We start from the raw sequence: 27668 nt of genomic DNA, 5'->3' as shown, positions 1-27668 counted from the left end.
ATACTAAGCAGAGACCACGAGAAGGTTGCAACAGTTTCTTTGGGTATGTTTTTAAATGCTACTATTCTATATGAATTAAGGAGATAAAAACAGTAATTCACTTGCAATAAATATAGGTACATCAAATTGGTAACATGTTCATAACAGAAAGAGAAATAATTTGAGTCAGTAATCATAAAATGTAAAGAGTAAAAATAAAACAATAATAAGGAAGATGATATCAGCGGAAAAAGGACTAAATTTTACGTGAGATGTTTTATTTCTACTTGAAGTACAGTAGATGTACTATATTGTGTAGTTTCAGATGTACAGCATAGTGATTCCAACCGCATTTTAGATTATATTGCATTAAAAATTATTACAATTATTGTATCATAAAATTATTATGTTATTGTGTGTTATTCCCTTATCTATACAGATTATCCTTGTTGCTTAGCTGTTTATGTATACTACTTTTTACCTGTCAGCGTCATACCATTAAGTTGTCTTTCCCTTCCTCTTTGGTAAACATAAATTTTTTCCCATATCTTTCAGTCTGCTTCAGTCTTGTCTAACTAATCTCTCTATCTCTCTACCATGTCTCTATCAATCTATCTATCTATTTATATATCTATCTATGTATCTATCTCTCTATCTATCTATCCATCTATCTATCTATCAATCATCAATTATGTATCTATGCATCTATCCTTCCATATATCTATTTATCTGTCATCTATCAATAGATAGCTATAGATAGATATACACAGATATTTGTTATGCTTAAGATTCCACATATAGATTATATTATATTCTTTTGTCTTTGTCTAAGTTACTTCACTAAGCACAATATTTACTAAGTCCATTCATGATGCCGAAATAGCCATGTGTCATAATTTTTCATTGCTGAGTATTATTCCATTGCATATTTATAGCAACGTCATATCATCTTAAGTCCATAGTCTACTGTGGACACTTGGATTGCTTTCCTGTCTTGCATATTACAAAAAGTGCTGTTGTGAACATTGGTTCTTCTCAATTTAGGGTTTCTTCCTCGGATTTTTCCTAGGTCAGGTATTACTGTTTCATATGGTAGTCCTGTTTTAGTTTTTAAACAAATCTGAATACTGTTTTCCATAGAAGTTGTACCAATTTGCATATTTACCAAGAGTATACAATAAATTTGTTTCCTCCACATCGTCTCCAACAGTTTCTATTTGTAGACTTTTTGATAATAGCCATTTGACCAGTGTGAAGTGATAATTCATTGTGGTTTTGAACTGCTATTAACTAATACTTAGTAATGTTGAGCATTTTTATCACTTGCCTGTTACTCATCTGTATGTTTTCTTTGGAAGAATATTAACTAAGGTACTCTGCTCTTTTTTTGATTGGGTTTTTGTTTTTCACATTGAGTTGTGTAACCTAAATCCATGTTACATCTATTAACTTACATCTATTATCCCTTGGTCACTTGCATTATTTGCAAATATGTTCTCCAATTACACAGGCAGTGTTTTCATTTCATTCAAAGTATCCTTAGCTGTGCAGAAATGTTCAAGTTTACTTATGTCTCACTTGTTTATTTTTGCTTTTATTTCTTTGCCTTAGGAGAGTGATACAAGTAATTATTCCTATGATATATATCCAATAGTGTATCACCTATATACCCTTCTAGCAGTTTTAGAGTATCAGGTCTTACATTTAGGTCCTTAATACACTTGGACTTTATTTTTGTATATGATGTCAGGGAATGCTCTCATTTCACTGTTTTACAAATAGATGTATAGATTTCCCAACACCATCCATTGACAAGACTGTCTTTTTCCATTGTGTACTCTTGCCTCTTTTATCATTGATTCATTGCTCATAGGTGTGTGGAATTATTTCTAGGCTCTCTATCTGATTTTATTGATTATATCTCTGGGCCAATGCCATGCTGTTTTTATTACTGTAGCTTCATAGTATAGTAAAGAATCCGGGAGGTTTATACCCCATATTTGTTGTTTTTTCTCAGTATCATTTTGACAATTTTTAATGGTTTCATGTAGAACTTAGTTATTTATTTTCAAGTTATGTGGGAAATAGTACAGCTTCATAACAGGATTTGCACTAAATCTGTATGTTTCTTTGTGTAGTTCGGCCATGTTAACAATATTAACTCCTTCAAAACAAGATCACAAGACATCTTTCAATTTTTTGAATCATTTTTAATTTCTTTGTCAATGTTATTTTATTTTCATTTTTTAGACCTTTCATATATGTGGTTACATTTATTCCAAGATATTCAGGGGAATGGGATTTTAAATAGTATTGCTTTCAGTGTCCATTTTAGAGTATCTCATGATTAACGTGTGGCAATGCAAGAGACAACTTTACATTAATCTTGCACTCTGCTCCCTTTTTGAAATTATTTATTGTTGATATTAGTCTGTGTGGAGCCATTAGGACTCTATGTAGATTGTTATGACATCAGTACTGGTGCCAATTTTGCCTCTTTCTTTCAATTTTGCATTTCTTTTTCTTCTTTTTCTTCCTTTTTCCTTTCTTCTTTTATTATGAACAGAAGTGCTGAGAGTGGGAATACTTATCTTGTTCCCAAATTTACCCAGAAGGCTTTCAGCATTTCCCCTAACTATTATAAATTGTTATAAATGGCCTTTAGTATGTTGAGAGATGTTCCCATTATACTCTATTTCAGGAGAGTTTTGATCTAATGATTTTTCTGTGTGTATTGACATGCTCATGTGAATTTTGTCCTTCCTTTTTTAAATATGTGTCATGCTGATTAACTTGTGTATGTTGAACCATTCCTATGACCCTGGAAGTAATCCAACTGATCATCAATTATAATCTTTCTATGAATTGCTGGATTAATTTGTTGATGTTCTGTTGGGGTTTTTTAATGTATATTCATCAAGGATATTGGCTTTACAATTTCATTTCTTTTTTTGGTAGTGTCTTTGACTGGTTTTGTTATCATGGTATTTGTGGCCTCATAGAATAACTTTGGGAATTTTCCTTCCTAATACATTTTTTGAAATAGATGAGAGGAAATAGGTTTTAGTGAAGGCTTCCAGGCATTTTGTTCAAGGGGTGTTTTTAAGATTATAAATATTATTTAAATTATAGTGATTTCTCTTTTCAAGTTTTCAGTTTTCTTTTTATTCAGGGTTGCCCGGCTGTATGTTTCAAGAAATTTGTCCATTGCTTTAAGGTCTGCCAGTTGGTTGTCATGTAACTGCTCAGAGTGCTTACATAACCTTTGTTTGCATTTCTGTACAATCAGAAACTATTTCTAATATTTCATTTCTTATTTTGTATGGGTTGACCCTGTTTTTCTTGATAAGCCTGGCTAAATGCTTATCAATTTGTTAATATTTTTAAGAAAAATAAGCTTTTGATTTTATGAATTTTAATTTAATTTTTAATTTTAATTTTATTTAGTTTCAACCTAATCATTAAAGATTTATAATTCTACTGCTTTTGCATATTGTTTGCTCTTATTTCAAGTTATTTTGGGTGATAAGCTTTATCCTTTGTGTGAGGTTTTTCTTTTTCCTTGTAGAAGGCCTCAATTGTTGTAAACTTCCCTCTTATATTTCCCTTTACTGCATCCCATACATTTGATGAAGCTGTGTTTTCATTGTAATTTGTCTCCATGTATGATTTTATTACCTCTTTGATTTCATCATTGACCTTGTTTTATTTTATTTTTTTAAAGGATGAGGTTTAATCTCATGTTTGTGCATTTCCTGTTCTTCTTTCTAGAGTTGATGCATAGTTTCATAATTTTGTGTATGGAAAAATACTTGCTGTAATCTGTATTTGCTTAAAGTTCCTGAGGCTCATTTCATGACATAATATGTGGTTAATTCCTTAGATAAAATCCTGTGCACACTTGAGAAGTTTATGTATTCTCCTTTTCTGATGCAGTGTCCAAAGTCTCAGTTAGGTTCAAATGATTTAATATGTCATTAAAACCTCTGTTTCCTTACAGATATTCTTTTGAGATGATATGGCCATCAGAATAGTGAGGTGTTCAACTCATCTACTATTATTGTTTTATAATGAATTAATTCCTTCATGTCTACTAATATTTCTTTTTATAATTAGGATCTACGTTTTTGGGTGCATATATAATTTAATGAGTGTAATACTCAATTTTTATATTGAGCTCTTCTTCTTTACATAATCTCATATTTATCTTTCATTGTGGCCCTTATTTTAAAACGTATTTTGTATGAGTTGAGCATTGCAAACTGCACTTTCTTGTCATTTCCATGAAACATTTTTTCCATCTATTTACTGGTTGTGCTTATCTTCCACCATAAAGTGAGACTTTTTGTGGGGGAAACAAAGATGTTGGAGCAGAAGGATGCTCGTAGTTCACCCTTTCCCACAAATGTACCAAGACTCATATCCACAGACCGACTCAGCTAACCAGAGAAACTGCAGAACTCTGATAGTACATTGTCCTCTTCAAAAGATAACCATGCAAATAATCTGGTAAAAGAAAATGAAGAAAGAAAGACTAAAAGGCAAAACAGATTGGGACAGGTCCCACAGGGAGGGAGCAGCAAAGAAGGCCTTGTGCTCATTCACTGCGTCTCCCCTCTACAACTGCGAGTTTGGCAGGATGGTGGGGGAGCCTTCAATAATTGGAACCCTATAGAGTGTAAGTTGAGTGACAGTACTAAGCTAAACAGGCACAGAGGATCCCTGTGACACCCAGCCCAAGAGGCATCCTGGCAGCTAGGGGCAGGGCCATGCTGCCCGAACTGGTTGGAAGATGAGGACGGTTGCACTGAGGCAGCCCAGGGGAATGGAGCAGGCTGTGTGCCGTTGCTGTGGGTGCACAGGGCAGAACAACCTGGGCCCTCCATTAAACAACAGGGCAGAATAGCCCTGGAGGGGAAAGGAATATTCCGAATCTCTGAAAATCCACAAAAGTATCTAGGACAAGAGAGCTGGGACTCAGACACAGCTACCATAGCCTCTGGTGCTTTGCACCCTGGCAGCAGTGAGAGCAAAACCTGCATTCACTCCTAAGGACTTAGCAGCGTCAAGAGCCAGATGGGGAATTGTCTACAGCCTGAGGCTGATAAGATCTTTCTGTCCTTTTTTCTCAGAGAACTTGCTCTGCCAAGGCAAACAAGGAGCTGGGTTTTGGCCCAGACCAGTGACACGGCACATAGAATTGGAGAGACCAGCACCCTAAGGGGGCTGATGGCCTGCCAAATTTTGGGCTGGAACGCAGCCCCTGACCATGTGGCTGGGAGAGGGCTTGATGCCCACTTGTGCTTGGTTAGTCTGAAACATGTGACTGAGGCATCAGTCAGGGCAGTGACAAGACAGCCCACAGTAAAAAGAGCTGCTCCAGAACCAGTGTTGGGAGTAGGAGTGATCTGCTTGCCGACAGGCCCTGGGAGCTGCACAAATGAGGGCTCCAATAGAGGGCCTCTGGAAAAAGCAAGCTGAGATTCCAAAACAGGATGAATACAGAAAAAGTTCACATTAAAAGTACACAGTCTCCAGGACAAACTGACCACCACTTTGTTTTAATCTGTTTTTACCTGTTTCATTTTCTATTAGCCTCTTAATTTTTACTTCTTAGGGAATTATATATACCCCGTTTTAAATTGAATTGAAATTTTTTAAAAATATTTTTATCATTATTATTTTTCAAATCTCTGCTTCAACTTGATCTTCTATTATGTATTATACAATGTATTCAAACAATTATTTCCACTTCTTAAAAATTCTTTGTCTCAGTCTCTCTTTTTTCTCTATTTAAGTTGTAATACTACAAAGGAATTAGGTAGATAAACTCCTTTAGGACCACAGTAGATAACTGATACTCCATAAACCACAGTGCCAGAGAGGTAGGAGCAAGATGAAGAAGCAGACAAACCATTCCCAATTAAAAGAATAAGAGAAACCCCCTGAAAGAATGATCAGTGAAATAGATATCAATTGCATATTAGATCCAGATTTCAAAAGAGGAGTGATCAAATTACTGAAGGAAATAAAAGATACTGTTCAGAGATATAAAATATATTAAAAATGATATGGAAGCTCTAAAGAGTAGAATAGGTAAACCCATTGACTGAGATGAGGAATGATCTAAAGTGGTCACAAAGCTGACTAGATAAGGCAGAGTATGAATTAGTGACCTAGAAGACAGGACAATAGAAAGCAACCAATCAGAAGAGCTACAAGAGAAACAACGGGAAACAAATGAAAAAAGCATAAGAGACCTATGGGATAATAGAAAACATGCCAAAATTGGCATGATAAAATTCCAAGAAGGGGAGGAAATATCAAAGGTGATTGCAAAGATGTTTGGAGAAATCATGACTGAGAACTTCCAAACTTAAAGAAGGAATCAGATATCTAATTACAGGAAGCTCAGGATGTCCCAACAGGAAGAATTCAAATAAACCCACACCAAGACATATAATTAAGATGGCCAGAGTCAAAGATAAAGAAATGATCCTAAAGGCAGCAAGAGAATAGCAAAGAGTGAGTTACAAGTGAATCCCCATGAGGCTCACAGCTGATTTCACAACACAAATACTACAGAACAGAAGGGAGTGGAAAGATATATTCAAAGTCCTGAATGAAATAAATGATATACGCTAGGATACTTTAAACAGAAAGGCTATCCTCTACAGTTTAAGGAGACATAAAAAATTTCACAGACAAGAAAAAACTACAAGAGTTTAGCAACAGTAGACCCATGCTAAAAGAAATATTGAAAAGTCTACTCTAAAAAGAAAAGCAGTAGGATGCTACAGAATAGTGAATCTCACAGCTGGAAAGGTGATAACTCATGAACTAGAAATAAAATAAACACAAAATTTGAAAACAAGACATACAATTCATTGAGAGTGGGAAATGGAGGCAGGAAAATAGGAAATTTTTTGGGAGGGTCTTTCTTTTTAAAATATTTTGTTCTCAGTAGGATGGTTTTGAGATCATGTTACTATCAGTTTAATATAATCAGTTGTACTAATAGTCTAATTGACTTATTTTAAAGGGTAAAAACAAGACAAAAACATATTCAGGGAGTCACTAAATCTAAATAAATTTCATGATAATACAAAGGAAAATGACTAAACCAAAAAAGGAAGATGAAATGAACAAAGAGGGGATAGCAAATCAACTGCAAAGATAAGGTCAAAATGGCAATAAACACAAACATATCATCGATTATTGTAAATGTTAATGGACTAAATGCTCCAGTCAATGTCATTTAGTGGCAGGCTGGATAATAAAGCAAGAAACTTCAACATGCTGCATACAAGAGACCCTCTTCAGCGGGAAGGAAACATATAGATTGAGAGTGAAAGGTTGGAAAAGGGTATTCCATACAAATGGAAAAGCCAAAAAATCAGGTGTTGCAGAACTGACTTCATAGAAAATAGTCTTTAAACCAAAGGCCATAAAGAAAGATAAGGAAGGACATTTTATAATGATTGAATGAGTGATAAAAGACGAGGATAGCACAATCGTTAGTACATATGCACCAAATAGAGGACTACCTAAGTACATGAAATTATTACTAACAGATAAATAGGGGATAGTGATGGGAATGTAATCATAGTTGGAGATTTCAACACTGCATTAACAACACTGGAAAATCATCGAGATAGAAAATAAATTAGGCAACAGAGAAGTTAAATAATACAATAGAAATATTACACTTGGTGGAAATTTTCAGAGCATTGCACCCCCCACAAAATAGCATATACATTCTTTTCAAGTGCACATGGGATATTTTCCAGGATTCATGAAATACTTGGGCCCAAAAGAAACCTCAGCAACATTAAGAAGATAGGAATTACCTCAAGCGTCTTTATTGAACACAATGCCATCAAGCTAGAAATCATCAACAGAGAAACAAAGGAGAACAAATGGAAAACATGGGGATTAAACAATATGTTATTAAAAAACCTATGGGTCAAAGAAGAAATCAAAGCTGAAATGAAAATGTACCTTGAGACAAAAAATGAAAGCCAAACCACACAAAATTTATGGGACACAGTAAAAGCAGGGTTGAGAGGGGAGTTTATAGTGATACAGGCCTTCCTCAAAAAAGAACAATCACAAATATACAATATAACCCATCAGTAGAATGAACTAGAAAAAGAAGAACAAAAAACCCCAAAAGGCAGCAGAAGGAAGGAAATTATAAATATTGGGGAGGATATAAGTAAAATAGAGTTTAAAAAGACCATAGGAAAAAAAATCAACCAATCAAACACTGATTTTTTGAAAAAGTAAGTAAAATAGTATACCTCTGGACAAACTCAAAAAGAAGAAAAGTGAGAGAGCACAAATTAGCAAAATAAGATATGAGAATGGAGAATATGCAACTAATAAAATAGAAATGCAGAATATCATACGAGAATATTATGAAAAGTATATTGAACCAAACTGGATAACCTAGAGGACATGGACAAGTTACTGGAAACATACTGTCCACCAAGACTGAATCAAGAAGAAACTGACCCCTTGAACATACAGAGCACTAGAAATGAAATCAAAATAGCAATATAAAACCTCCCTACAAATAACAGTCCAGGACCGGAAGGCTTTAATACGGAATTCTACCAAACATGCAAAGAAGAACTCATACCAGTCCTTCTCAAACTCTTCCAGAAGACTAAAAAGGAAGGAACACTCCCAAAGTCATTCAATGAAACCCCATTTACCCTGAAACCACAACCAGGCATAGACAATACCTAACAAGACAATTATAAGCCAATATCCCTGATGAACACATATGCCAATATCTTCACAAAAATAGTAGCGAATAGAATCCAAAAGCAGAGAAAAAAGATTATATTCATGACCAAGTGAGTATCATGATAGGGACACAGGGGTGGTTCAACATATGCAAATCAATGAATGTAATACAGCACATCAACATGAGAAAGGACCAAAATCGCATGATCATCTCAATAGATGCAGGAAAAGCATTTCATAAAATTCAGCACCCACTTATGATAAAAACTCTCACCAAATTGGGCATAGAGGCTACATATCCCAGCATCATAAAAGCTATAGATTGCAAACCTACAGCCAGCTTAGTACTCAAAGGTGAGAAAGACAAAATCTTCCCACTAAAATCTGGGACAAGACAAGGATGCACACTATCACCACTCCTACTCAACATAGTCTTGGAAGTCCAGGCCACAGCAATCAAGAGAAAGAAGTAAAAGGGATGCAAATTGGAAATGAAGAGGTAAAAGTCTCACTATATGCAGATAATATGTTACTATATAGAGAAAACCCTACAAGATCCAGACAAAAACTACTAGAGCTGATTGAAGAATTCAGCAATGAAGCAGGTTAAAAGATTAAGGTTCAAAAATCAGTGGCATTTTTTAACACTAACGATTCAGATAATACTAAAGAGTTACAGTTCACATGGCAGCCCTGTATTGGTAGGAAAAGATACATACAGCCAATGCAACAGAATAGAGAGCCCAGAAATAAACCCAAAAACTTTTGGTCAATTAATCTTAGACAAAGGAGGCAAGAAAATACAATGGAAGAGAGACAGTCACTTCAGCAACTGGTGTTGGGAAAACTGGACAGCAGCATGTAAATCAATGAAACTAGAACACTCCCAATGAAGCTAGAACACCATACACAAAAATAAACTCAGAATAGATCAAAGACTTATACATAAAAGAAGATACAATAAACTTCCAAGTGGAAAATATAGGCAAAACAGTATTTGATATATGTCTTGTACATTTTTTTGTAGAAAAAATAAAAGCAAGAATAAACAAATGAGACTTAATGAAACATACAACCTTCTGCACAGTAAAGAAACCGGAAGTAAAACAAAAATACAACCTGCGGAATGGGAAAGTATCTGAATATGAAACTGACAAAGGCTTGAGCTCCAGAGTATATGAGCAATGCATCCAACTGAATAAGAAAAAATAGATCACCTAATGCAAAAATTGGCAGAAGACCTAAAGAAGAATTTCTCCAAGGAAGACATACAAATGATCAAAAGGCACATCAGAAAATGCTCAATATCACTGATTATCACAGAAATACAAATCAAAACTACAATGAGGAGTCACCTCACACATGTCAGAATGGCCATTATTCAAAAATCCACAAATGACAAATGCTGGAGAGGCTGTGGAGAAAAGGGAACCGTCTTCACTGTTGGTGGTAATGCAGTTTGGTGCAGCTACTGTGGAAAACAGGATGAAAATTCCTCAAAAGCCTAGGAATAGACTTACCTCATGACCCAGGAATCCCGCTCATGGCCATAAATAATGAAGGAACCCTACTTCTGGATGACACCTGCACCCCAATATTTATATCCAGCAATATTTACAATAGCCAAGACATGGAAACAGCCTAAATATCCATCGACAGTTGACTGGATAAAGAAGAGTTGGTATATTTATACAATGGAATACAGGTAAGCCATATAAAGAGAAAACATAATGCCATTTTCAGCAACATGGATGGTCCAGGAGAAAATCAGTCTAAGTGAAGTAAGCCAGAAAGAGAAAGAAAAATACCATATAAGATGGCTCATCAGTGGAATCTAAAAACAAAAGAAAATAAAACAATAAAAGCACAAATACAAAACAGAAATAGACTCGCAGACATAGAATACAAGGTTTTATTAGCCAAGGGGGTGATGGGTGGGAAGAGATAGACTGGTAGATTTAAATTGTAGAATAGATAAACAGGATTGCACTGTATAGCACAGAGAAATATATAAAAGTTCTTAAGGAAGCCCACAGTGGAAAAAATGGGACAACAAATGTATATTTGCTCAATGTAACAGCAAAATGTGCTCTAAGCTGGCATTGGAGACAACTTTGTAAAATGACTGTAAATCAATAAATAAAACTTAAAAAAATTAAAAGCATGATCCTAAATATTAGAATTGAAATATACATTAGAGAGGAAAAGAAAACTCTCAAAAAGAGCAGTAAAACCATAGATTTTTTTTGTTTTCTTTTTAAAATAAGCAAAATCAAAAAAAATTATAGCCAGGTGCATCATGAAGAAATGAGAGATGGTGCAAAGAAGTAAAGTAAGGAATAAAATAAGAGAAATTACAATAGTTACCTCAGATATACAAAAAAGGGATCATTTATTCAACACTTACATTCGAATAAAGTGGACAACTTAGAAGAAACAGACAAATGTCTAGAAAGAGACAGAGATAAGGAGAAACAAATAATTTGAACAAACTGTTTACTAGAAGAAAAATCTGCATTTTAAAAATTCGTTAAATAGAAGTGCAGATTTAAACAAATCATGTGGAGAACTGTACAAAAATACAAAGCAGAACTTATACTCTTCAAATTATTCAAAAATATTGAAGATGTGGGAAACTCCCAAATTAATTGTATGAAGAATTCATCACCCTGAGAGCAAAGCCAACAAACAAACCACAGGCAAAGGGAACTTCAAGAAAATAAATTTGATAGATTTAGATGCAAAAATTCTACAAAATATTATTAGCAAACTAAATCCAGCAATACCAAAAATGAATCATACACCATGATCAACTTGGATTCATTGCAGGGTCACAAGAGAAGTTCAACTTACACAAATCCATCAGTTTGATACACCATATTAACAAAAGGAAAAGAGAAAAAGATGAGGTCCTCCCAATAAATCCATAAAAAGTATTTCACAAAATTCAACATTTATTCATTGAAACAGCAACAACAGCAATAACAGCAACAACAACAACAGCAACAACAACAGAAAACTCTTACCAAAGTAGCATTCAGGAAATATATCTCAACATAACTAAAGTCATTACTTACAAACCCACAGACAGCATAATATGCAAAAATGAATAACTGAAAGACAATTTAAGGAATAAGACAAGGATGCTCAATCTCAAAATTTCTGTTAAACACAGTATGGTAAGTCCTAGCAACAGCAATCGGACAAGAAAAAAATGTATTCAAGTTGGACTTAATGAAGTAAAATTGCTATTTTTTAGATGACATGGTAATATATATAGAGATCCCTAAAGATTCTCCACACCAGAACAACTAAAACTAATAAAGACATTTAGAAAACTAGCATGATTCATGATTAATATACAAAAACTGTCACATTTCTATAAACTAACAATGAAATATTCCATAATTTAAAAAAAAATCCAGATGAAATCAGATCAAAAAATGAAAAACCTATGGAAAATCCAAGATACTAAAATCTATAGGACACTGAAAAAGAAATATGAAGATAATGGAAAGAAATCTCAAGGTCTTAGTTTAGAGGAATTAATACTATTAAAATATACATAATACAAAACATGTCTATAGATATAAATTGATTCATATCGAACAACATGATATTTTCACATAACTGAAAACATTCCTATGAATCGGATGGAACTGCAAAAGAACCAGAACTGCTAAAGAAACAATGAGGAAAAAGAACAGAGTTGGAGGCATAACCGATAACCCTCCCACATCTCAGACTATATTACAAAATTACAGTAATCAAAACAGCACAATACTGGAAAATAAACAAACATCAATATCACTGGAACAGAACACAGAGGCAGAAATAAAACATCTCAACAATGGTCAACTAAACTCTGACAAAGGAAACAAATATATGCAATGCCTTAAAGACAGTCTTCAGCAAGTGATGTTGAGAAAGCTAGACAGCTACCTGTAAATCAATGAAATTAGAACAATCCCTCTCAATGTACAAGAATATATTGAAAACGTTTTAAATATCTGAATCTAATACATGATACAATATAACTTCTGGAATCTAACATAGGCAAAACAAAAAAAAAAGTAGCAAAATTTTCATATATCACACTCCCAAGCTGAAAACAATAAAAGTAAAATAAACAAATAGGTCCTAAATAAACTTAAAAATTTCAACACAGCAAAATAAACAAAATGAAAAGATGAACTTCCAAATGGGAGAAAACATTAGGAAACAATGCAATCAACAAGAGGCTAATTTCTAAAATGCAAAAATCATTCATATAACACCATTTCAAAAATCTACAAAAAACTCAGCCAGAATATGAGCAGAAGACAATTCTCTAAAAAAGACACACAGATGATAAACAGGAACATAAAAAAGTGCTCACTTTCCTAATCATTATACAAAGGCAAGACAAAAATAAAATATTTTACTTCACACTAGTGAGAAGGGCTGTCATCCAAATGCTTACAAATAATAAAGACTGGGGAGATTGTGGAGAAAAAGGGACTCTCCAACGCTGTTGGTGGGAACCAAAATTGGTGAAACCACTTTGGAAACAGTATGTAAGTTCCTTTAAATAATAAAAATAGACCTATCATATGACACAGCAATCCCACTCCTGGGCATAAGAAACATAAATCCTGAAAACAAAGAATCCTAGGGTAAAACATAACAAGTACACTCTGACTTTGGACTTAATTTGATTCTACATATGTCTCCTCTGGCAAGGGAACCAGAAGTAAAACTAACAAAATATGATTGTGTCACACTAAACAGATTTACACTGCAGAAGTAATGATCAATAAAATGAACAGTCAACAAACACAACGGGAGAATATGTTTGCAAGTGATAATTTCTAATCAAGTGTTAATATCCAAAATGTATGGCAAAGTCTTACCCCAAAACAAGAACAAAAAATAGCAAACAATCCAATTAAAAAAGATGTACACAGTAACTGTATAGATAGATCTGAATCAATTTTCTTCAGAACACATACAGTTGGCTATAAAATACATGAAAACGTGTTCAGAGTTATAAATTATTAGCGATGTCATAAACCAAAAATGAGACAAGACCTCACAATTGTCAGAAGTTTCTCATCAAAAAGAAAAGAAATAGATTTTGGTGAGATTATGGAGAAAAAGTAACACCGTGGACACTGTTGATAAGAATGCAAAGTATTGATTCCATTGCATACAAACATCAAATTTTCTTCATCCATTTTTCTGTCAAGGGATGTTGGATTTTTAGGCTCCTGTCTGAAGACTCTAGAGAATGAGCCCATGGGCTGAACTGATAAACAAGCTGTGAGGAATGTCACATATCGAGGCTGGATAAGAAATGCCCTACTCAATGTATCCAGTATGGATGGCTGGATAGCCTATGCTGGGTAAGATCCTCAGAGGAGGACAACCTAAGACAGGCACAGACGGCTGGGTAAGAGATGGCCTACTTAATGAAGTTCCGTGATGAATTTTAAAACAATCCTTGATCATTTAACATCCTGTGCTTACTGCAGGAGCATGGGAACATAAATACTTAAGATTATTAACATTGTTATAACTTAGATTATATGTGAGGCATTGTGTAAGTCCTATATAAACCCTTCTTCTAAGAATCAAAAAACGGAGAACTGCTTCGTTTCTCTCCACATATTGTGTGTAAATGATATCGTGCCACTGACAGGGTTAATTTATTTGTTGGGAGTATCTTAAAAGTATGTTGCATTATATAAAATGCTATTTCTGAACCTATTGAAATGATTATGTGAGTTCTTTTACTCATTCTATTAGTGTGGCATGTCACCTTTATTGATTTGAATAGTTTGACGTATCCTTAAACCCAGGGATAAATCCCTTTACTCATGTATGTTTATGATACATTAAATGTGTTTTTGGATTCATTTTGCTTGTGTTTTGTTGAGAATTTTGGTACATATGTTCATCAGGGATAATATTCTATATTTTGCATGTAATGTCCTTTCTAGCCTGTTAAGCAGATAAAGCTCGCAGCATAAACATGTTTGGAATCTTTCAAGCCCTTCAAATTCTTGGAAGATTTGGGGAAGAATTGGTGAAAATTGTTTTCAACTGTATGACAGAATTCACCAGTAATGTTGTCCTGTAAATTTTTTCTGGTTTTGGAAGTTTGATTTTTGACTTACTCAAACACACTTTTGCCCTATTATCTTTCCAATTTCTTCTTGATTCAATATTGGAAGACATATGTTTCTGGGAATTGGTCTTTTGTTCTAGGTCATTCAAATCGTTGGCTAGTGGTAATTTCTTATGATGCTTTGCATCTCTACAACATCAGTGGCAATATCTTCTGTTTTATTTCTAATTATATTTGAGTCTTTATTTTCTTAGCCAACCTAAACATTTGCCCAATTTTTGTTTAAAAGAAACATACTTAGGTATTTTTTTTTAATCTTTTAAATTGATTCTCTGGTTATTTGCCTTACTCACATTCATTCAATTTTCTTCTTTATCGTTTCTGTTTTCTCCTTGATCCTTGATGTGTAAAGTTAAGTAGTGTGAATATTTGTATTTCATTTATTTTTAAATATTTTTATTTTTTATTATTTATTTATATAATTAATTTACCTATGTACATATTTATTCATTTATTTATGAATGAAGTACTGCCATTTACAATGTGTCAATCTGTGGTGTACAGCACAGTGTCCTCTTACATGCATATATTTTTGTGCCTATTAAACATTACTTCACAATATTTGACTTACTGCCCCGTGTCATACAAGAGAAATTTTGAAAAAAATCTATTTTTATATATAGTGAAAATAATTTATGAATCTACGGCTCCCAAATATATCCTCTCAGAGCCCCTTTCCGCAGCATTCATAAAATTGTTTAGTAGATCTGTGACTGTGTTTCAATTTTGTAGATGAAATCATAGTGTCCTCATCCAAATTTTTTTGAAGATTCCACATATATCATGTCATGTATTAATTTTCTTTCTCTTTCTGGCTTACTTCAATTAGAATGACACTATTTGGGGACATCAATTTTGCTGCAAATGTCATTGTTTTATCATTTTTTATTGCAGAATATTATTCCATTGTGTAAATACAGCATAATTTCTGAATACTGTCATATGTTGTTGGACAATTAGGTTGCTTCCATTTCATGGCTGTTGTATATAGAACTGCTAAGAACATTGGGTTGCAGGTGTCTTGTTGAATTATGGTTCCCTTTCATGTATACCCAGAAGTGGGATTGCTGGATAGTATGTTAAGTCTATTTTTATTCTTTTGAGGAATCCCCATCCTGGTTTCCACAATGACTGCACCAAACTACACTCCTTCCAGCAGTGTAGGAGGGTCCCCTTTCTCCACAGGAATGCCAGCATTTAATATTTGTGGAATTTTGAATAATGGCCATTGTGACTATTGTGAAGTGATACTTCATTACAGTTTTGAATTGCCTTTCTCTGATAATGATATGGAGCAATATTATTTTTCACATATCTATGTGGCATTTGTATGTCTCTATTGGAGAATTGCTTGTTTAGGGCTTCTGCCCAGATTTGGTTTCTTTTTTTTATTATTATTATTACGTTGTATGATGTCTTTATATTTTGGATAATAAGACTGTCATTTGCATGAATTCTAAATATTTTCTTTAATATATTAGCTTGTCATTTGGCATTGTTTATGGTTCCCTTTGCTGTGCAAAAGCTTATGTTTAATTAGGTCCCATTTATTAATTTTGCTCTTACATCCATTACCTGGGTAGGCTGTTCTAGTAGATCATTGCTGAGATTTATATCAGAGTGTTTTGCGTATGTTTTCTTCTAGGAGATATACTGTGCCTTGCCTTACATTTAAATCTTCAACCCATTTTGAGTTTATTCTTGTGAGTGGAGTGAAGGATTGTTCTAACTCATTGCTCTGATGCTGCTATCCAATTTTTCCAACATTTGGTGAAGAGATATTCTTTTCTCTGTCATATTCCTGGCTACTCTGTCAAAGATTAATAGAACATAGGCCTGTAGATTTATTCCTAGGACCTCTATTCTGTTCCATTGGTCCATATGCCTGTTTCTGTACCAATATCATGTCACTTTGATTATTGTAGCTCTGCAGTAGTGTATGGAGAAATGGTGGTTTATTCCTCCAGCCTCTTTCTTTTTCCTTAATATTTCTTTGGAAATTATGGATGTTTTATGACTCTATGTAAATCTTAGGATCATTTGTTTCAGTCCCAAAAAGAAAAGTTTTGCATAATTTGATAGGAAATCACATTAAGCCTGGGGATTGCCTTGGGCTGTATGACCATTTTAACCAATTTTTCTTCCATTACGAGACCATTGGGTATCTTTTCAAACTTCAAATATTTCTTGAATTCCTCAATCAATGTTTTCTAGTTCTTCATGTATAATTCATTCACCTCCTTGGTCAGATTTATTTGTAAGCATTTTATAGTTTTGGGTGCAGTTATAAAAACGGTTGTCTCTATATTTTGTTTTCCTGTTGATTCAATGGTAGTGTAAAGAAATGCAATTGGTATTTGTACATTAATCTCGGTAACTTGCCCAGTTCCTTTTCTAGCCTAAGTATTTTTTGTGAAACTTTTACAGTTTTCTCTATATAGTGTCATTTCTGCATATCATGACAATTTTAACTTTTCTTTTCCAGTCTCAATACTTTTATTATTTTCCCCGCCTGATCGTTGTGGATAGGAATTCCAAGACTATATTGAATTGAAATTGTGACAAAGGGCAACCTTGTCTTTTCTCAGGTTTTTGTGGGAAGGCTTTCCGTTTTTCACCATTGAGTATTTTGCTGGCTGTATGTTTGTCATAAATAGCTTTCATTATGTTAGGATATTTTCCCTCTATGCTCACTGTGATAAGAACTTTTATTGCTTAGGTGTTAATTTGTATCAACTGCTTTCTCTGAATCTACTGAGATGATCATGTGGTTTTTTGTCCTCTCTGTTATTGATATGGTGTATCACAATTGATTGATTGATTTGCATAAGTGAATCCATCCTTGTGTTCCTGGGATGAACCTAACTTGACCATGGTGTATGATCTTTTTTTACATGCTATTGGATTCTGTTTGTTAATACTTTCTTAAGGATATTTACATCAATGTTTATCAATGATATTGGCCTATAGTTTTCTCTTGGGGTAGGGCATTTGTCTGGTTTTCGTATCAGGTTGATGTTGGCCTACCATGTGAGTTTGTGTGTACTCTCTCCATATCAATATTTTGGAAGAGTTTGAAGAGGACTGGTATGGATATTTCTTTGTATGTTTGGTCAAATTCCCTAGTGAAGCTATTTGGGTCTGAATTTTTGTTAGCAGATATTTTTTATTTTACTGATAATTCTATTCCATTTCTGGTGATCTGTCTGTTCAAATGGTTAAATTCTCATTGATGCAATATTGGTGGGCTGAATGTTTCCAAAATCTTCTTCTTTTCTTCCTGGTTATCCAGTTTGTTTCCATACAGTTGCTCATGATATTCCCTTATGATATATTGTAAATTTGTTGTACTCTTTGTAGTTTCTCCATTTTCATTTTTATATTATTTGTGTTCTCTCTCTTTTCTTGTTGGTGAGCCTGTCCAGAGTTTTGTCAATTATGTTTACTATTTCAAAAAGGATTTTGTTTGATTTTTTTCTATTTTTTAATGTGTATTTCAATTATTTCTTCCTTGATCTTTCTTATTTCTCTCTTTCTGCTGACTTTTGGTTTTGTTTTCTCTTCTTTCATGATTAGTTTACATAGAACATTACATTATTTATTTGAAATTGCTCTTCTACTTTGAGGAGTGCCTTGTCACTATGAACTTCCCTCTTAAGCCTGCTTTAAGTGTATTCCATAGACTTTGTGTAGTGTTTTGACATATTTCTCAAGATATTTTTTAATTTCTTCTTTTACTTCTTTACCTGCCCCACTTGTCTTAGTACCATGGTGTTTAATTTACATGAAGTCATTTTTCTCCGTGTTTTTCCTTGAAGGATTTCTAGTTTCATGGTATTGTACTCAGAAAAGATGCTTGAAATAATTTTTATCTTCTTAAATTTGTTCAGGCTTCTTCTGTGCCTGAATACATAATCTTTCTTCGAAAATATTCCATTTGAACTGGAAAAGAATGTATATTCTGTTTGGAGAGGAAAACTGTTTTGGAAATATCAACCAACTCCAATTATTTTATTGTATCTTTTTGTATCTTTGTTCCCTTTTTAAATTTCTGTCTGAAAGACAATTCGAGTGATGGTAATGGGGGTTATAGTCTCCTACTGTGATTGTGTTCCCATCCATTTCTCACTTTTTATCTTTTAGTATTTGCTTTATGTATTTATGTGCTCCTATATTGAGTGCATATATCTTAATTAGTTTAATATGCTCATTTTTTATTGCTCCTTTAAGCATTATATCATGTCTTGTTTATCTTTAGGTCTTTCATGTAAAGTCTATTTTGTGTGAAGTCAGAACTGCTATTCCTGCTTTCTTGTCATGTTCATTTGCATGGAATATGCTTTTCCATCTTCTGACTTTCAAATAATGTGTGTTCCTCTTCCTAAAGTGAGTCTCTTCTATGCTTCATAATGTAGGGACTTGTTATATTATCCCATCTGACAATATATATCTTTTGATTGAAACACTAAATCCATTAACATTTGTGATAATTATTGATTGACTGGTGTTTATTTCCATTTTGAATGTCATTTTCCAGTTGATTCGGTATTTCCTTTTTGTTCATTTCATTTTCTTTGTGTGGCTTGATAAGTTTTCTCTTATTATCTTTGTTTCTTTTGGCTTTGTGACTTCATTGTAAGCTTTTGACATATGGTTACCATGTTTCGTATGTATATTGTCCCATTACTATATATTTTTATTTTAACTGAAAGGAATGCAACTCTTACCCCTCCTATAGAGAACAGAAACAAGAAGAAAATACTCTGTATTTTCCTGTTTCACTCTTTGACCCTTAAATTTTTGATGTCCTCTTTTACAACATCATGTTTATTCTATTGTCAGACATTGTAGCTATTGCCTTTCTAATTATGCCTTTCTCTTTTCTATAGCATCCTGCTTCTTTTTTTTTAGAGAATATCTTTCATTATTTATTTTTCTGTTGCTAAATTCTTTCAGTATTTGCTTGTCTGGAAATTATTTATCTCTCCTTCTATTTTAAAGGATAGCCTTGCTTGATAAATTATCTTAGATTTCAGCTTTCTTTCATTCAGGACTTTGAATATGTCTTGCCACTGCCTTCTGCCTGTTGTATTTGTGTAGGAAATGTGTTTAGAAATATAATATATGTAATTATATATATATGAATAGAATGTGCAGAAATGAAGTTAACAAATAAGAAGAAAACCTATACATTAAAACATAGAAAACATTGATGAAGGAAATTAAAACTGATCCAAAGAAATGAAAAGATCTCTTATGTTAATGATGTGAAACAATGTGGTTGAAACAACCATACTACACAAAGCAATCTACATTTAGTGTGATTCATGTCATAGTACCCATGAGAATTTTCCATTTAATAGAACAGTTAATTTCAAAATTTATATGTTAACACATAGATCATGAGTTGCCAAAATAATCTTGAAAAATGTATTAAATCTAATAGTGTAAAGTTCTCTGATGTTAAACAGCCCAACAAAGCTTTAGTAATTTAAACAACATGATACTGGCTCAAAAACAGACAGCAATAAATAGAAGAGAATAGAGCACCCAGATATAATCCTTCACACTTATGATCAATTTACCCATGAAAAAGGAAGCAAGAGTATAAAATGAAGAATAGACATTCTCCTCAATAAGTAGTGCAAGGGAGATTGAACATGTAAATTATAGATTAGAATAGTTCCTCACATTGTATACAATCCATAAGCAGAGAATATCTTTCTATTTATTTTGTTTACTTATATTTCTTGAAACTGTAATTTATAGATCTATGTTTAGATCTTTTATTTCACTTATCAAATGTATTCCTAGTTTATTCTGTATTGTATAAATATACGCACAATTGTTTTCCTGATTTCTCTTTCTGGTAATTTGTTGTTACTATATAAAAAAGCAATGGATATTTGTATATTGATTTTGTATTCTGCAAGTTTACTAAGTTTGTTCATTATTTGTTACATTCACTGGAGATGTCTATGGAGTTTTCTATCTATGCATAATTAAGTCATCTGTAAAAATTTTACTGTTTTTTTACAAGTTGAATGCCTTTTATATTTTTTCTTGACTAGTTGTTCTGGCTAGGACTTCAAGTTGTGTAATTTAGTATTTGTGAGAATGAGCTACCTTTTCTTATTACTGGACCAGAGGAAAACCTTCCTGTATGTTAACATTGAACTTGATGTTCGTCATTGGTTTTTCATATATGGCTTTTATTATCTTTAGTTACATTCTGTTTAAAGTGTATTTGTAAACAATATTTTTATAAAAATGTAAAGATCAGACCTGTGAATAATTTTCTTACATTTATTGAGATTATTGTTTTTGAATTCTCAGCTTTTTAAGGGATTGTATCACATATATAGATTTGCATATGATAAGTAATATTTATGAATCAGGACTAAATCATACATAACTATATTTTATAATACTTATAATATGCAATGAATTCAGGTTGCTAATGTTTATTTAGAATGGAATGAACACATACTGAAAAATAAATTTACATTCTAGCTTGAGTGCACATTTATTTATTTAAAAATTCTATCTCTCATTTTGAATTTGGCTTATGTTTAATGGAATTTATATCTAAAAAATAATATAACTTTTGGTAGAACTGGATTTACTAGAGTTTACTGATACAGAACATAGCTATTTACAATTAGAGAACAAAACACTTGCCTTAAAATGCCATATTTTGCTAACAATATCAACTGTTTCAGGACTGAGATACATATTGCTTCCTAAAACGCATTACCTTGTCTTTTCCACCCAACACACATATAGTGTTATTTCTTTGTTTTTTGATTGTTTCTTTGTTTGCCCCTTAATGGAGGCAGTGCCTATTGAACCCAGGATCTTGTGCATAAGTGTATTTATCAACATCATTTTTGAACAATTAACAGAAGCCACAAGGTTATGGATTATAAAGATGACAAGAAAATTTATTCCTTTTAGGGACTGAAAAACCTCTGAGTGAAAGAAAGTCAAAGATAAACATTGGTAAATATACAATAAGATTTTTTCGTTTCTAATTTTAAAGTAGAATATTAAATTACATTTGTTTAACTTATAGAACTGAATTACAATTAAAAACAAAATTCCACCCTTTGGGATTTCTTAAATTTGATTCATTATTTCTTTCTAATTTTATTTCATAATTACTTACCATTTATTTTTATACAAAACAAATAAACTTATATTTATTCTGCTCATGTTCTGAATATAGAGATACTTATTATAAGGTACACAGATAAATACCTACTTCCATTTCCAAATTAAATTATGTTTCACTTTAATTACAAATGATTTTGAAACAGATATATATTTTCTGTACAGGTTTTACACAAATTTCACTTTAAATTCCAAAACTTTAAAATTATTTTATATATTTTGTGCATTATTTGTACTCTGTTTACAAATCTGGTATAAATTTATGTACAAATGTTTGGAGATTGGTTTTATTTTATAGACCCCAAAATTAAATTATTTAAAAAGATATTGTTGGATAATATTTGTAGATCAGACTATAAAAATAAGCATCCTATCTGTATCATTTTAACTGGATGAATGAGAAATAAACACTGGCTGAATGTTATACTTGAGTTGCTGGGAGACCAGTCGTTTTGTGATGTCACAGCTACTCAAGTTGAGAACCATGGCGAAGGCCTAGCAGTTTACCTGTGCAGCCCTGCCAAAGCAGCATTTGAAGCTGCAGTGCTCAAAACCATGCAGATTAGAAAAGTAGCTGTAGAAAAAGTTATTTGAGATGCCACATATTTCTTCAGAAATTCAAGTTGTGTCTCCTAAAGTTGGACAAACTGGTTCAGGAAATTCCGGAAGATCTCTATTGTGTGATCGAACATTCTCTGGGGACTTGGACTTGAGGTCTATGATTGAATAAAATGCTTTTCAGATTTTGTCTGAAGAATCCTTAATAAAAACACCATGTGACACACATTCTGTCTCTGTACCAGATGAAGATAATGAATTTCATTCTCTGAAATTTCCAAGAAAACTCTGGAAAATGGCTGGGGATGACCAATTGAAATCCATCTGGTGGGGTGATAATGGATCTTCCATAGTGATTGTTGAAGATGTCTTCAAGAAGGAAGTTTTGGAAAGAAAGGCCCCTTTCAGAATATTTGAAACTGGAAGTATGAAAAGTTTATTTAGACATCTTAAACTTTATGGGTTTAGGAAAGTGTGGCAGAATTTTCAAAGGACTCCTTGTCTAGCTGACTTTCTGGCAGAAGAAAATGTAGCCTCTGTTTTAAGAAAGGTATTGACAAATTTTAATTACCACTTGGTAACTTATTTATGAAAATTTATTTTGTATATCAATCAATGGTAATATAAATGTAAAGCTAGATTTTGAAAATTGTAAAACTACTAAGGTTAGAATACTTTATTTTCTCTAAAAAATGAGGACAGTGCCTTAAGTAGTCAAGATTAAGGGAAACTTTGCTTGCAACTATGACTCTTTCCAGAAATCTAAATAAAGCTTTTAAAGCTGCTTTTAAAAAGTGCCATTCACCATTACTGCAAATGCTAATTCATTAAATTTGATGATCATACTATTTAAATGTGTATATTCCAATTAAGGAACTTCACACTATCCTTAGCAATGTTCATATTTTGATAATATTATCTATGCATAGTAAACATGGAATCTGAGGCTTAATAGGTTAGCCTTTTTGTAGTCTTGTATTTTGTTTAATATATTACAAAAATGTTTCTCCTTCAGTTGTAGCTGCAGTTGTATCATAATCCAAATTTTAAACGGTGCTGTCCCCAGCTTTTTGTGAGAATAAAAAGAAGAGTCGGCATTAAAAATTCCTCTCTGGTGTCTTCATTGGCTGAAGATTTCAACAAGAAGCACTTTAAAGCAGGGGGTAATATGGATTATCATATTTCTGGTTTTGTGACTGACACCAGTGGAGAAAGTGCATTTTTACCTTCTGCAAATTTAAATATGACTCTAATAAGAAAGCCCTCTAGTAGCCACATAATTGGTGAAACAACTATCCCGATCAGAGGTGATTTCTCTCCTCCATCATCAATGTCACTTAGACCACCAGAACAAATTGCAGTGTATCAATGAGGTAATTTAAATCAGTTGAACATTGTCCTCGGGCACTCTCAAAGTAGCTACAATGAAGCAAATGGCCATGTTGTGAACTCCATTACAACTTCAATTTCTACTTCTCAGTACAGCATCTTCTCTTCCATATAGAGCAATTATTTTGGACTGATGGTGGAGCCTTCTGCTTTTCCAAACAGATATCACGACATATCTGCCAATGAAGGTCGTTTTCCTAAATTTCAACCAGGGATCAACCCACACTTTCCAGTGCCAATGATATCAGATACATCAGCTACATCTCTTTCAAGGCCAACTCATCAGCAATTTTCAGTTTATCAACGTCATCCTAATTACAGCTGATGTACCAGAGGACTACCAGATTATGCAGGATAACAAACATTAAATTGAGGTTGGCAAACGTCGACAAATATCTGCAATTTTTTTGGGGGGCAATAAAAATAGATGTGCACCTGTATTTTCTTTATTTTTTTTTCAAGTAGAGTAAAGAGTTAAACGAGAGACTAAGTTGCCATATAAAGAAAAAAATAGATACTTGATTGACATGATCATTTGATGGAACAATATGGGAGTAAATTTAAATAATTTCTTGAAAGGAAGAAGAAAAAATGAAGAATTTGGAAAAGGAATAAAACATGGAGAGGGGGAAAAGTACTAAGTGGTTTCTGGTTCATCCTGGAAAGTATGAAAAGTGTTAAATTAAGATAGGTTGGAACAGGAGATAAATGCAGGAACCGGCCCAGGGATCATGGTCTCAATTATGTCATCCCTGGAATCAAAAATGACACATGATGTAGTCTCAGATGGCACATTCAGCATGTGGTAGAATTTAAGAAGTAATTTTATCTATCGTCTTCCTTGTGCTGTTCTCAAAGCATTACAATTAGTGGTTTCATTTCCTGCCCTCAAGTGTCTACACTATATTTTCTAGTCATTACTTTATCTTGCTTTTATGTTCCAGCCAAAGACAAGCTTACGTCCTCAGGGTGGCACTTAATGCCTTTTCAAATTTAAGCAAACAAACGCAACTTAGTTTAGTTATTACTTTATAAATCTGGCATCTGACTACCTAGGCATATCTTTATGTTTCACTGTATCTGGACATACGTCCAGGCAAATGATTGTCAACAATGTTAGCTCCAAACTCAACACTTTTAACCCAGCTTATCCTTGGACTTTGGGTGTCCTCTTTTACCTACATAGACTATCCCCATCTCAGCACAGAAACCAACTCCTACAGATGTTTTCTGTCTATCCCCTTTTCCTCATCTTTCTTGGATACCAGCACAGAAAACAGCACATGCCACAGGATGCATTTTTGTATTCAGTGAATGAAAAATTCATGTTGACTTTAAGCAAAATCTACTTTCCTGAAACAGCAAAACTCTCATGGTTTTCTAACTATTTCATTATGGTCTTTACGCTTCACCACAAACTAACTCTTTTCATAGCCCAAGGACTAGTCAATCAAGACAGATATTGGAGGTAGATACAGGAGACAAAGTATTTTCTTCTTAATTCATACCTCGAGAGGCCTAAGGCATTTCATTCTCATTTGCTGGATATTTTCCTGGCTCTTCATCACCCACCCATCCCAAAAGAGCTGATTCTTTTCTGCATACCAATAACTATACTGCCTTCTAATTAATTTACTTCTTAGAATCAGAGCTTTGTCCACAAGAGACAGTGACATTGCAAAGAGTTAATGTAGGTTTTTACACCCCGCATAACTTGTGCCCCTTCTAACCTTCATGCAGGAAGTATCTAGGAGGTACTAGCCCCTTGGTTGGGGTGGTGGTGTTCAGTAACCTAAATGTAATCTAAGATGTGTAGACTAGAAGGAGGTGAGGGTGGTAGAATTAAAAATTTGTCCAACTTCAAGAATACTGAATTTATACAGATATTAGGAAATATAAAATATTCACGGACGTCTTTGACAATTTCCCATTAATTTAAAGTAAAAGGTGAAGCACTTTCATAGTGTGAAATGCCCTGAAATGCTGGAAAAATTGTAGGCAAGGTCAGGGAGCCTAAGGCTACTGCTCACAATGATGTAGCCAGTGTCAGCTGATAAGCCTGGAATGGCAGAATTGAGTACTGAAAATTTGTTACCAGTTTTGATGAAAGCATTTGATAATCTGGAGAATGGGCACATGGGCCAGGGTGAACTCTAGAAACATCCCAACAATATGACCTTTACCAAGAGAAGAATAGAGACCTCTTGCAGATGGAGAACTGTGTCTGGACAGCATTGGTTCTTCCTACAACAGAAAAATCAAGCTTTTAAGTTTGTCAGCTGAACACTGATGGTGGCTATATTGTTGTTTACATTAGCAGTCTGGGGTAAAAATGGGCTGGTTCAACAGCTAGTTTCCATCTCTCTTATCAGAGAGTGGGTCTTACCGTGATCATCTTAACAATTTTCAATAATTGTAAGTCTAAAGCAACAGTTTACTTTCAAAATTAGAAATCCTAAAGAAGAATATTGTTTGTTTGTCCATCTGTAGATTTCTACCTGGGAAAATCTAGACTATTGGCAAATGTACAAAAGTTGGCTGGTGTTTGAAAACTATTCTCTGAGCCCTGCCCACTGAATTCTTCCCACTAAATACCACAAATCTCTCTATCACTCTGTGTGTGTGTGAAGTTGGATTGTTAAGCAGTAACTAAGTTTGTCTTAGTTGAGTCATCATTGAATTATTCCTCTGCATCTGGCAGAATCCCTGTGAATTAAGAGTTTCATTGAGCCACCAGATTTTCATCTGATCTGGGAGAGGTAGATTATATTTCTCCCAGTGTACTAATTGCTACCTGCTCATTGAATCCCGAGCTGATGCTTGGGCCAAGCCTCTCAACCCTTGAATGGAACTGAGGCATATAAATTCTCCAGTCCCCAGAGCCTAGAACAGGACTGTATCACCTTTTTAATTTAAGCTTATGTCTGTGTTTTTTTCTTTTAATTCTCATTGTTGACACAACTTATTTTGGCTTTGGACACCATTTGACTAATTTATAGAGTCTGAGTCACTGACTTATTCCCGTTCTCCTAGAAATTGCAACATCCTTTCCTCCCTTGGACTGCCTGGAATTGAGTGAGCGTAGTAATCATTTTGAAAGCAGTCCTCATTCCTAATAATGCAGAACTTTTACACTTCTTTGCCCAGCACTAGAGCAAGAATCTTTGTTGTGGATCTCAGGGATTATCCTCACATTCCCGAATGCAAACATGAGAAAACACCACATTTTTATCCAAAATTAAGTCTTTGTCTCTATTGCATTCCCATTGCAGTTAAGAATTGTAGGAGTTCTAAGATTTTACCATGCTGAGATTTTAAGCAACCTAGCATGTTCTTTTCTTACCGATGCTGTTGTGGAGTTGAGACCATCGGTCAGAGCCATTGAACTTTATCACTCACAGCAAGAGCAGCCAGTTTTAAATTTGTATCCATTCCCTAATCTCAGATGAATACACAGAGAGAAATTTTGATGCCTACAGAAGCAGTGGGCTGTTACCATGAAGAAAGTTTAAGGCATGGTAAAACACTAATTTTATTAGTATCTTTATGTATAATTTATTAGAATCACTTATTTATTAGTATCTTTACTTAGGATAAGTATATCATGACTCAAGTTTACTTGCTGCAAAAACAATCATGAGAAATG

This window comes from Vicugna pacos, unplaced genomic scaffold (genome assembly GCF_048564905.1).
Source record: "Vicugna pacos unplaced genomic scaffold, VicPac4 scaffold_19, whole genome shotgun sequence".
Taxonomy (NCBI): domain Eukaryota; kingdom Metazoa; phylum Chordata; class Mammalia; order Artiodactyla; family Camelidae; genus Vicugna; species Vicugna pacos.
This window is presented reverse-complemented; position numbering follows the sequence as displayed.